The sequence below is a fragment of the Nicotiana tomentosiformis genome, chromosome 5, assembly GCF_000390325.3.
Source record: "Nicotiana tomentosiformis chromosome 5, ASM39032v3, whole genome shotgun sequence".
Classification (NCBI taxonomy): Eukaryota; Viridiplantae; Streptophyta; class Magnoliopsida; order Solanales; family Solanaceae; genus Nicotiana; species Nicotiana tomentosiformis.
In genome coordinates, this window is record NC_090816.1 from 41,818,926 (window position 1) to 41,831,083 (window position 12,158).

At 34.3% G+C, this 12,158-nt stretch overlaps 1 non-coding gene across 1 annotated transcript; it reads left to right on the plus strand.

Moving 5' to 3' along the window:
- Positions 1-8,292: 8,292 nt before the first annotated feature.
- On the plus strand, positions 8,293-8,365 carry TRNAA-UGC (transfer RNA alanine (anticodon UGC)). The gene has a single exon. It is a non-coding gene; the product is annotated as a tRNA-Ala (tRNA).
- The last annotated feature ends 3,793 nt before the right edge of the window (positions 8,366-12,158 follow it).

The following is a 12,158-nucleotide window of genomic DNA, read 5'->3' on the forward strand; positions in this document are numbered from 1 at the left end:
GTTGAATTTGGAATTTGAACCTTTGTATCTATATTCTCTCACAGATGGTAAGGGCATGTGCTACTGGGTTAGCTGAGCAGGCATCCGCACGTACTGCTAGGGCTGCAAGAGGTCGGGGCCGAGGTAAAGGCCTAGGAAGGGCACGTGCTGCGACTAGAGCACCTGTCAGAATAACAGTTGAGGAGCCACTAGTAGCTCCAGTTGGGGGACAGGTACCAGAAGTACCTGTTGTTACCCCCGGTCTTCAGGAGACCTTAGCACAGTTCCTGAGTATGTTTGGTGCATTAACTCAGGCGGGATTGATCTCTGTTGCACCAAATATTTCGCAGATTGGGGGAGTAGCTCAGACTCCTACCAAAACTCCAGAGCAGCAGGTTCACGTTGGTCAGGTTCTGGGTATAGTAACGGTACAACCTGTTATTCCGGTTCGGCCTGAGGTCAGGCCCGAGGCATCAGAAGAAGAACAAAAAAGACTTGAAAGGTTTAAGAAATATGATCCACCAACTTTCAGTGGCACAACTACAGAGGATGCCTAAGGATTTATGAAAAATTGTCACTGTATTCTCCGCACCATGGGTATTGTGAAAGTGAGCGGAGTTGTCTTTACTACATTTCAACTGTCAGGCGCAGCGTATCGGTGGTGGCAAATCTATGAAGAAGGTAGACCAGTCGATGCAACACCACCAACTTGGACTTAATTTTCGGAAATGTTCTTGAAAGAGTTTATTCCCCAGACTCTCCGAGATGCGTGGCACACGGAGTTTGAACGGTTGCATCAGGGCACTATGACAGTGTCAGAATATGCTATCAGTTTCAGTGAGTTAGCCCGTCATGCACCTATCTTAACTCCTACAATTAGAGAACGGGCCCGCAGATTCATTGAGGGGCTCGATTATTATATTAAAATATGCATGGCAAGAGAGTTACAAACTGATGCTCTATTTCAACAAGTAGTGGAGATTGCAAGGAAGATTGAGGGTGTTTTAGGCGAGGAAAGGGAGTCTAAGGAGGCCAAAAGGTCTCGAAGATCTGAAGAGTTCAGTGGATTTTACTCTACGGCTAGAACCCATTATAGCGGAGGCTCGATCAGTCGGTCAGCTCAGTCCACACATCAGATTACTCGGGGTGCTCCAGTATATAGTGCACCACCGACACGAGATTCTTATAGTGGTTATTTCAGTTATCCGGCACAGACTCAGTACGAGCAGTCGCGACCTCAGAAGGGTTGTTATGAGTGTGGTGATACTAGGCATATCATGAGAGATTGTCCCAGACTTAAGAGGGGTGGATTTCATCAGAACACTCCAGCTACGAGCTTTATTCCAGTTGATACTCCACGTGCACAGTCAGCTAGAGGTGGAGGACAGGCGGGTAGTGGGCGCCTAAGAGGTGGAGGCCCGACCCGTTGATATAATCACTATGATATTGGCTGAGGCCAATGCACCAGATGGTGTCTTTACAGGTACAATCCTGATTTTATTATAAAAGGATATTTTTTCTTAATTTGATTTGGTTCTGAATATTGAGGTGAGTCCTCCTATTATGCTCCACTTATGGGTGAGCTTCGTAAATTTGTGACCCACTTATATGTTTATCCCTGTTGGGAGATTTAAAGATGTGAACCTGTGTCTGCCATTTTATTATTGTACACCATTGAGGGCTATAAGTTCAAAAGTAATTTTTATTATTTATTACAGTGGGTTTAATGTGTTTCGAAATATTTGATTCCAATTTTTATGAATTATATGCCCTACCGGTATGAAGGTTCATTATGTGTTATGAAAACTGTTTATGAAATTTATTGAAAAGAAGAAAGAAAGGAAATTGAAATTTCATTTGGCACAATGTGCAAAATACTTGTGATTCGGAGTTGAGGACGAGATCCTTGCATTTTTATATGATGTAAAATATTTAAACGGTGCTACAAGACGGGATGGAAGTTATATAAGGACGAGGTCCTCGTGGTGAAATATTTATGAGTTTAAATTCTCCCTTTGTGAAATTTAATTTGTACAATAATATTAATAGGGAGTCATGCCTGTTAGGCTTATTTTGATAATTCTTGTATATTTTTTGCTCATATTCAGCTATTTTCGTGCTATAAACATTGAGTTTTAGCCTATGAGATGAATGTCCAGGTGGCGTTAAATGTGACTCAAAAATCCGAGTAAGTAATCATGAGGTCTGCATGCCTCACATTCTGTTGTCAGTGTTGTGAAAATTCGAAATGAGGTGGGGGTTAATATGAGATTAATTGATGATACTGAAATTAATTATGAACAGCTTTTAAGACCAGAGATGTGGTGATGAGTGTATATATGATGTGCTTCATGTATGGATATCATTATGATAATGCAGTGCTTGTAATGCTGAGATTAGTGTTATTAATATATTCATTGTGGTGCTTTGTTGGGTTGTGGATATGTTGTTAGGAGTTATTTGGTGTTACTCTGGCAAGTGGCTAGGCCCATTTGCAGGGGAGACTCTGCCGAAATTTCTGATAATTTTGGGAGTTTAGAGGATTGAGACGTGCAAAGAAGAGACAAAATTATGTTATGTGTTTGAGGGCGAATGATCCTAAGCGGGGAAGAATGAAACACCCCAAAAAAAATTTGAAGTACTTCAACACTATCAAGATAGTTGATGTGTGCAAAGGCACGAGTTGCTATAGCCAGTTGAGACTAATACCGTGCGTCGAAGTAAAAATCAGGCATTTTGGAAATGATTGGAGGGTTAGGGATTTTTCTCTAAAGCTTATAAGAATGGAGAAAAGAAATAATCTCAATTGAGATGGTGTTGTCGGACCCGTGTTAAATTGCGGGAATATAGAATCACCCACAAGCAGGTGTGCAAGAATATACTCAGTAATTTAAAGACCTCAGAAAGATTCTTAGCACGTTCGAGGACGAACGTTTGTTTAAGAGGTGGAGAATGTAACGACCTGACTTGTCGTTTCAAGAATTTAAGTCTCGTTCGGCGGCATAAGTCCCGGAGCAGCTTCGCATTGAGTTGCGTGCGTGGTTGAATTCAGATACCAGATGATTCAGAGTGATTTGGGATACTTGGTCCCTAAAAATGAAGCTTAAGTCTTAGAATTTTGACCGTAGTCGGAATGGTATGAAGACAACTCCGAAATAGAGTTATGTCGGTTCCGTTAGCTCCGTATGATAATTTTGGACTTAGGAGCGTGTCCGAAAAATTATTTGGAGGTCCATAGTGGAATTAAGCTGGAAATGGCGAAACTCAAAATTTTGGAAAGTTTGATCGGGGGGGTTAACTTTTTGATATCGGGGTCGGAATCCAATTCCGAAAGTTGGAGTAGGTATATAATGTTGAATGTGACTTGTGTGCAAAATTTTAGGTCAATCGGACGTGATTTGATAGGTTTCGGCATCGATGGTAGAAGTTGAAGTTTCAAAGTTTATGAAGTTTGAATTAGTGATTCATGATTTCGATGTTGTTTAATGAGATTTGAGGCTTCGAGCAGGTCCGTGTTATGTTATGGGATAAGTTGGTATGATTGGACGGGGTCCCAAGGGGCTTAGGTGTGTTTCGAGGTGATTTCAGACCAAATTTGAGTTGTTTGGACTGCTATTGGTAAAGTATGGTTTCCTTCTTCCCGAACGCGAAGGGAGTCCCGCGTTCGCGAAGAGGAATTTGAGGGGCTGTTGGTTTGGCCTTCGCGAACGCGAAGCAGGGGACACGAACGCGAAGAAGGAGCTGGGCAAGACTTCGCGAACGCGGCCAAGGCAACGCGAACACGAAGAAGAAAGGAAGAGTGGGGCCTGAGGTCGTTTGCCTTCGCAAACATGAAGCGTGGAACGCGAACGCGAATGAGCTGGTCATCGCGAACGTGACGAGGAGGTCACGAACGCGAAGAAGAAGTGATGGGGCAGAACTAGTTGGCCTTCGCGAACTCGACGAAGAGGTCGCGAACGTGATGAAGGATTTGAGGCAGTTGGGTTTTGGCCTTCGCGAACGCGAAGCAATGGTCGTGAACGCGAAGAAGGCCTATCTGGGCAGAATTAAAAGTCCCAAAAATGGGGGTTTGAGTTCATAACACAAAATCAAATTTGGATCTCGGTAGAAAGCGATTTTTGGAGAGATTCTTGCATGGGTGTTTGGGGTAAGTGATTCTTATCCATTTTGATTAATTTCAATGATTATGCCTTTGAATCCATCATTTAATTCGGATTTAATAGAGGAAAAGCAAGATTTTTGTAAAATCTTCAAAAAATAAAAATTTAAGATTTGGAGGTCGAGTTATTATTGGAATTCGATAAAATTGGTATGGTTGAACTCGTATCGGAATGGGTGTTCGGATTTCATAAAAATTATGTCGGGTTCCGAGGGACGGGTCCCGCGTTGACCTTTGTTGACTTTTTGGAATAAATTTTTAAGTCGACGTATTATTATCCGAAATTATTTTCGATGAATTTTAATGAAATTATACAATTAATTTAGATAATTTGAGTGGTCCGGAGGTCAATTCAAGCAAGAAGGCAATTTTCGAATATCGGCATAACTTCAAAAAGGTAAGTGTCTTGCTTAACCTCGAGTGGGGAAATTACCCCTTAGGCATCGAGTCTTATGTGCCATTTGTGAAATATGAAAAGCCGGGTACGCAAGGTGACGAGTACGTACTCGGGCTTATATGTGCAATTTTTATTGGATTAAAGTCTTAGGCATTATTGTGTAGTAAACTGGGTAATTGTGAATAATTATTAAATCATCTGTTTTCCATGCCTAAATCCTTGTTGTTGAATTTATTTTTATATGACAATTTGATGTGATTGTTACTTGAAATATTTATGAAATTTCGTGAGAATTGTTGGTTTAATATTTCTTGGCAATTAATTTCAATATGAATTTTTCCTATGCAAACAATTAATTAAATGAACTTAAGAAGATGTGTTAATATAATTATCTAAATCTGAATTTAATGATGGCGTGACCTATGTTGATTATTTTTCTATCTCGGTTGATTGTTTTTGATATTTTATATATACATTGTGTGGGCCTTGGGCTATTGGTTGTGAAATTAATTAATTTTGTTATATTCTTGGAATTTGTTATGGCCATTGGGCAAATTGTAATGTGAATTGATTTTGTTATGTTACCGTAATAATTTGCCATGTAAATTATTATGTTGTGTGAGTTATTATTTTGAGTAGATAAGGGTGGCATTTCACTGTTGTTGTATTTGTTGGAATATTATCTGGGCGGAGCGATAAGGGCGGCTATAGGAGCGATAAGGGTGGCTATTGTTATCATCTGGGCAGAGCGATAAGGGTGGCAATAGGAGCGATAATGGCGGCTATTGTGAGGGACGATATGTGATGATGTGGAGTTGTGGTGTTGGTAATTTTTATGTGATGTTGTAATTTTCTTGTGTTTATTTTTATACCTTGTGCAATTTATCTTGTTGTTGGTAAATTGATAATAATCTGATTTATGTTAAAATTGGGAACCTGTGGCTATTGCCAGGCGGATTACCGTGAGTAAATAATGAGGATATTGGCACGTAACTTATCCATGCAGTTGTGATATGAAATGTGGGTATGAGGTGCAGTGATTAAATAACAATGATATTTGGCACGTGAATTGTATGTGTAGTTGTGATATAAAATGAGGGCATGAGGTGCGGGAAAATAATATGATTTGATTATGGGCACGAAGTGCCGTGTAAATATGAAAAATGGGTTGAGACCCGTATTTACGAAAAATATGAAAATGGATTGAGACCCGTATTTTTTATGACTATGAAATGAGATGTCACATGGTGACCCTTTTAATTGAAAGAATTATATTCAAAATATTTATTTGGAAGGATTTTTATTCAAAAAGAATTATATGAAAGAATTGTATTTGAAATATATTTATTTGAGAAAATTATATTAGAAGAGTCTATTCGTAAGAATTATGTGTGAAAGATATATTTAATTGAAGAACTTGATTTAACTGGGTGTAATTGTATCTATCAATTATTGTGCGATATTAATGGTGATTTTATTGTCTTACTGTGCACATCGATGGTTGTTTTATGTTGCCCTTATCGTTATTTGTTTCTTATTATTTTGTATACTATATTGCACAGGTTATTAGACTAGTGAGTGTCTTGATTGTACCTCGTCTCTACTCCACTTTAAAATCATAGATGAGTTAATATACGTCTAAAATAAAGTTTATTATGAAAGAATGTAACATATATTACACTAGTATTAAGAAAGTTGTCACATTTGGTTTTATATTTGCTGAAGTAATTCTTTCCAAATTTATTTTATACTTGAGGGAGTAATATATCTTTTCGAAAAAATTATTAAAATATATATTATCTAATTTTATTTATCTGTAGGCTATAGAGTATTTGACTTCATATCCAACATATCTGTCTTCGTATCCAACATATATATATATGTGCGCATGGTCATCACCAAGAGGATTCTTGAATTGTCTACCACACAAATAAGAATTATTAATATGAAAAAGTGGTTTCAAATAAAGAACACAATTCAAAGAAGAAAAAGATTATATAAACTAAAATTTAATTGATTTTAAAGTCCTAAATATAAGGACTTTCAACATAATTCAAATAATTAAGGAAAATTTAATAATTAAAATTTTAAATTTCTAAATATTAATTAATAGTTAAATTATAACTTTTTCCAATAAAATATATTTATTTTTACCCTTTAAAATAGCTTTCATATTAAATAAAATAATTATTAAATTATTTCTCTAAAAATTAGAAATTTAAAATCAACTAAAATTTTGCATATTAAACCCTTCTGTGTTTGAACTTCTATGCAATAAGTCATAATATATAGGGCTCATGCATTCTATAAGCATGAAGAACCGAAACAAAATATTTCATTTTATGAGAAAAAGAAAACTTAAGGCTCAACAAGATGCAATTTTCTTCGTTGACCAATGAAAAAAAAGATGTCATCGTTTGTGTCCTAATTTTAATTTAAAAAACATATTATAACTTATAGACGAAATCTGTTCTTAACGAATTGTCATCATTTTTTAATTATTTCAACAAATGATCATTTTTGATATTTCTATATATATAATTATTTAGCAAATACTATTTCAGATCAAATAGATATCAGTACCGCTCATTCAATTAGAAAAAAATATTAAGAAAAGAGGAAGAAACTTAAAAACCAGGAAGAAAAATAAAAACTTGACTACTCATATAGGTTTAACCAAAAATATTTGGGCGACACACAACAAAAAGACATACATTAGCAAATACTATTTCAGATCAAATAGATATTAGTACCGCTCATTCAGGTACAAAAAATAAACATTAAGAAAAGAGGAAAAAACTTAAAAATCAGGTATAAAGAAAAATAAAAACTTGACTACTCATGTAGGTTTAACCCAAAAAGTTTGTGCAACACACAACAGAAAGACATACATTACAGATTTTTAATTAAGTTTCAAAACAACTATTTACTAAGATAATTTTAAACTGATATTGGTACATGGGATATCATAAATAAAAATCAAAACTGACAAGCACAAAAAAATTACCTCCACACACGTCCACGTTATCAAGACTTTATGATAAAAAATATAAAATACTGACTCCTTTTATAGAAGTGTTTAGCTCCTTATTCTAAACGGTTATGATTTTAAAATTGTAGAAAACCTAACTTCTTCTTTTTTGTGTGTATCCTTCGGCAATTTTAGTAAAAGAAGACTAAACCTAAACTAACATTAATTGATGCTTCTTGTTCGATTTTGGTAAAAGAATACCAAGCCTAAAGCAAAAATAAATGCTGCTTCTGATTTCGTTTTGGTTTAAAATTCTAGACAACAAAAATTTAACTTTGTAACCTACGGAAACTATTATAATTACTAAAAGAATACTAAACCTAGTGTCATTAATTGTTGTTCCTTATTTACTTTTGGTTTAGAATTCTAGAAGACCAAAAAGTGGCTTTAACTATGATAAAAGAAACTAAAACCAGACTAACATTAATTGCTCGGAAATTCTGGTTAAAGAATCCTAATCTAAAATGACACTTATTACGGAAGAAAAATATAATGCTAAAACCTAAAGTGACATAAATTGTTGGGCAATTTAATTTTGGTTTTCTCGAAATACCTTTTTGTATTATAATTACGAATTTATCCAACATAAATTGTCCTTACACAGGGTAAAAAAAGGTGAACGACATTTAGCTAAGAGTTTATGTTTTTAATATAGTATAAATATAGATAGATAAATAGATAGATAGATTAAGTGTTGTAAGAGTATTGTGAATAAATTCATAACTTGGGGATGTAGCTCAAATGGTAGAGCGCTCGCTTTGCATGCGAGAGGCACGGGGTTCGATCCCCCGCATCTCCACTTTTTAATCTAATCTTTCGAATATTATTTTTTAATTAAATAATTTCGCAAATCTTAAGTTTTTTAAAAAATATATATATACGATCTTTTATAAAGGTAAGATTTTTCTGATCTCACCCCTACCTCCAGCTTACTACGAAGACCAGCAAAGCAACATAGCTAGCTAGTGCCTCAATTAAACAGTACAACGTTTTTGACTGGACAGCTCTCCAACCTTTTTCCTTGTAATATACTCCATTAGAATTATCTCACTTAGGAAAAAGCTTCAAGTGTACTAGTCCACTAATTAATTCTAGTAAGTTGTGTTTGTGAAAGAGAAGTTTGCAGTCAATTAATTAAGATATACTAGAGGACATAATCTCACGAAGTTTTCAATTGCTTCAATTATACCAGAAATTTGGAAAACAAAGTCCTTGTAAGGTATTAGGAACCATTAGAGACAAGGAGGTGCAGTTTATCTTGATGGTTTTAATTAATTAAACCAATGTCACTATCAACGTATAGAATCCCTCGATTTCTTTCTCCTTGCTCTTTATCTCTTCTAGAATTAATCATCATTTACGAGTAACCAGGAATTTAAGCCTTCTGATTCTGATATATGACATGGACATAAAATTGATATCCATATCTTAGTTCTTGCTTTGCATTTTGAGCCATTTTGGGCTATTCGACCAACTGGGTTAATGGACCAACGTGCTTACTCCTAGAGAAGTAGAGTAATACAGGCTTCACAATTTCTAATGGATTTCGTAGAGCTATCAAATTTATATGGCTATACTTTAGTTGTTTCTCTAATATGGGACTGCTATAAAGTGCAAAAGCAATCTTATCTGAATTTAACTTATGTATACCGAAAGTGTAAATCGTTTTCACATTATCAATATAATCTAGCATAACCTATTGTAGTAGGTCTGTTGATCCTACTCCTTCCGTTCCAATTTATGTGAACATATTTGATTGGGCACGGAGTTTAAGAATAAATGAAAAATTTTGAAATTTATAGTCCTAAACAAGTCAAAAAAGGACCCAGAGTATTTGTGTGGTTATAAACGCTTCTCATTAAGGGTAGAATTGGAAGTTTAAGCTAAATTGTTTTCAAAATTAGAAAGGGGTCATTCTTTTTTAAACAGACCAAAAAAAAAATAGGTTCACATAAACTGAAACGGAGGGAGTATTATTTAGGTTACGTACCAACTCGTGATCCTATGGTTCTTTACATGTAAACTGAACTCGGTGTACTGCAGTTACACTCGTTTTGTTATAGATGTTAAAAGTGCATTCTATATATGGGCGGCTCAAGAACACGCGGGGCCTAAAGCCAAAGTTTAATATGAGGCATAAATTTTTAAAAGAAAGTTATAAGATTGTTTTTAGTTGAAGTCTATTCTTTTAACTTTTTGAGATACAAAATTATTACTAATCTTTTTTATAATCGATTTTTTCTAATAATTCCTTTTCAATTGATAATATAGTCAATTCATCATTTAATCTTTCTTGAGAAATTGTTGATCTTAGATAAGATTTTATAGAGCAATAAAAGAATAGAACAATTGGAAGCTTAAAAGTATTGTTGAGCTATTGAAATCTTGGAGAAAGAAGATAAGTAAGAATCTAAAAGAGAAAGACATAAAATAAGTAGGGGTTTATGAAATATGAAGAGAATGGAAATATGAAAGAATGCCTTGGATAAACTAAGGAAGAGAGTAAATTAAATTTCTTACACGTTATCCAATGAAAGAGTAAAAAGTAGAAAATTGAAACATTAGAAAAATTATTCATCAATTAATCCATTTTTAAGTAAGTTAAGTTATTACTTTATTTATATATATAAAAAGTTTTCTTTCTTGTTATATTAAAAACTCCACTTTTTTATTAAAAGTACTAAATATTATTTTTTAAATACCTATAAACCTATTATTTTTTAAAAATGAGGCCTCCCAAATTTGGGTGCCTAAGGCACAAGCCTTACCTTCCATAAAATTGGAGCAGGCCCTAATTTCTATATAAAGGGTTAGCATGTAAATTGGTCTTCAAGTGGAGCTGAAATTGTTGCTATCATTATTTACCAGCTGATTAAGAACGCTTGCCAGTCTTTATCACCAAAATGAGGGAAATTAAGGTCAGGTAGAAAGTAGAAAGATTGAATAGGATACTACTACTACTACTATAATTTTAATCTAAATCCAATAATAGATTAGCACTCATCCTAGAAGTTGTTTGCCTTTAGCTAGGTTTCAGCAAAATAAAGGGCATGCGAAGACAAGTTCAGTCATCATTTATTAGACATAAACAAAGGCCAAGGCTTATGAATGTCCGTTGGTTGAGTTTTAGCTTTCAAAATCTAACTTACTACAACCTTAGCTTCTTTGTTTTTGCATGAAATACAACAAATCAAAATACTAGTCAGCTTAGCACAGGTTGGTGATTAGTTTATTTATGGAAGAAACAAATTATAGGCTGCTCGATCTAAGATTAACTCATCGCGTAATGAGACGGTTCTAATTGTTATATTCAATTACGAACGCACACTTAGGTAACATAATGCCATAACCCAAGCTTATTCGCGCCTAAATAAAATAAAATAATTTAACTTCAAACAGCTAAAAGTAAAAGTGAGAATATAGTTCACTTAAATACTTATCATGGTTAAATAATAATGTGTATATGGAAGGCATATATCCTGCAATTACGTGCCTTGTTCTAATTATATATGCGTCCTTTGTACATTGCATGAAAAAAATTTAAAATCACGAAAAGATTAACCTTAGAGTTCAAAAATTTAATTCTGAGCTCTTTACTAAAAATCCCACTGGGAAAAAAGATAAAATTAAAGAAGAATACGCAATATTGACGAAAAAACTGTGATTTAGAATAGTTGATATAATTGGGATAATAATTGATATTGATGAGTATGTTTTATTACCGTAAGCTATAAATCCTACGGTCAAGAAGTCATAATTTGAACAACAAATCATGAGTTCAAAACATAATGACTCTATGGTAATTAGCGTCTAGTTAGATCTTTCTTATTCCCTGTTATAATAAGTTTTGTAAAATGCACTAAAAGGAGCTACACAAACCTTGGGGAGGCCAGAGAAGGAGATATTAAAGCTGGATGATAATATAATTACTATAAGTATTCATTATCAGTCTTTGCTCTCAAGGCATAATTTTCCACAACTATGATTTTCTACATATGAAAGTTAGGCCTTTAGCCCATGCACAGTACAATACTTGTAAACCTTAGGTTGATAGATACATACTTTTCAAAAAGAAGCTTAGTCTAGTTATTGGTCGTAATTTGACTAGAGCCCATGCACAGTACAATACTTGTAAATGAATTTTGTTTTTTCTTCTATCTAGAGAGAGGGTTTAACTTAAAAAAATAAATAATACAAGACAGCTCACTTACAGTTCGAGAGTCAAACTCCAACACGTCATCAATATTTAAAGCTACTATCTTAGAATTTCAAATGTTTGATCACATATGGAACATGTCAACATCAACTCACGCACCAACTTCTGTAAAATAATTGGTATCTTACTTCATGACCAAGAATCAGAAAATAATAAATCTTATTTAAGCAAAACGTTTTTAAAGCTTCCATTGCATGCCATAATATAGATTATATTACTATCAATTCACTAGTTTGGACACGCCTTCAAATATTTACACCTCGTTGAATTAGGCTAAATGAATATTTAATATTCATGTTGTGTATTTAGCCTCGTCACTGTCCATTATTCTTGAAAAGAAATTAGTTGAATATTCATGCATTTTTTTGTTTTTTGT